The sequence below is a fragment of the Canis lupus genome, chromosome 3 (genome assembly GCF_011100685.1).
Source record: "Canis lupus familiaris isolate Mischka breed German Shepherd chromosome 3, alternate assembly UU_Cfam_GSD_1.0, whole genome shotgun sequence".
NCBI lineage: Eukaryota > Metazoa > Chordata > Mammalia > Carnivora > Canidae > Canis > Canis lupus.
Genome location: NC_049224.1, coordinates 49,128,332 through 49,129,771, shown reverse-complemented (window position 1 = coordinate 49,129,771; position 1,440 = coordinate 49,128,332). Strand labels below are relative to the sequence as shown.

Below are 1,440 nucleotides of genomic sequence, written 5' to 3'. Positions count from 1 at the left end.
TTCACAAAGTGAAAGTTGGCTCTTTGAAAAGATTGAAATTAGTGAACTGCTAGCTACTCTGATCACTAATTCTCCATATCAGAAATGAAATAGGGGTTCTCATTACAGGTCCTACAGACATGAGGAGGATAAAAGAGTATTATGAACAAGCTTAGATGATGAGGCTCCATCTTTCTACTCTGGCTGTGGCTCATTTCCCTGTCTGCCACCCATCCTTTGGTGCAAACAAAAAAGCAAGTAGATTATTGGTCAGGAGAAGAATGTCATTGAAACAGACTTCCAGCAACAAGTGCTTTGGAGGATTGCAGAAAGTTTTTGAACATGAAAGTGTTGAACTGAACTGCAAAATGAAATTTGCCATCTACTTACCAGCAGAGGCAGAAACTGGAAAATGTCCTGTGTTATATGGCTGTCTGGTTTCACTTACATGGAACAAAATTTTATATCAAAGTCTGGTTATCATCAAACTGCCTCAGAACATGGCCTTGTCATCATGCTCCAGATGTCAGCCCTCATGGCTGCAATATTAAAGAAGATGAGAGCTGGGACTTTACATTGGTGCCGGGTTTTACGTGGATGCCACTCAAGATCCTTGGAAAACTAACTACAGAATGTACTCTTATGTAACTGAGGAGCTTTCCCAACTCATAAATGCCAATTTTCCAGTAGACCCCCAAAGGATGTCTATTTCTGGCCACTCCAGGAGAGGCCACAAAGCTCTGATTTATGCTTTGAAGAATCCTGGAAAGTCTAAATCTGTGTCAGCTTTTGCTCCAATTTGCAGCCCAGTGCTCTGTCCTTGGGGCAAAAAAAGATTCTACTGGATATTTGGGAATAGATCAAAGTAAATGGGAGGCTGATGATGCTACCCAGCTTGTGAAGGCTTATCCAGGTCCTCAGCTGGACATACTAATTGATGGGAAAAGATAACTTGTTCCCTACAGTGGGCAGTTACTACCTGATAACTCCATAGCTGCAGGTACAAAAAAGAAAGTTATTATTTTTAGATTACAAAACAGTTATGATCATAGCTACTACTTCATTGTAACCTTTATTATGGAATGCATCAGACATCATGCAAAATACCTGAATGCATTAAAAAAGTTCAAAACAGGAAATTTCTACAGGATTATAAAATTATAATAAACAGAACTACAGGGAGAAAGGATTTCAAGACATTGGATTTCATAGTGCTAAAAAATGCATCATTCCATAGTTGAATCACTTTCTGAATAAATATATAAAACCTGAAAGAAGAGAGACTCTTATGAGCAGCTTTAAGGTGACAAATTCAACAATGTTGTTGGAATAAACAATTTTTTTGAAAAATATACCTAATAACAAATGACACAGGTTCTAGCAGAAAAGTTGGTAAAAACTTCTGCTAATCAAAAGATACATTAAGACAATGAATATGCAAGCCATGGACTGGGAGGATTT

At 37.9% G+C, this 1,440-nt stretch overlaps 1 pseudogene; it reads left to right on the top strand.

The window, feature by feature from the left end:
* Positions 1 to 260: 260 nt before the first annotated feature.
* Positions 261 to 1,143, top strand: LOC100688831 (annotated as a pseudogene).
* Positions 1,144 to 1,440: the final 297 nt, after the last annotated feature.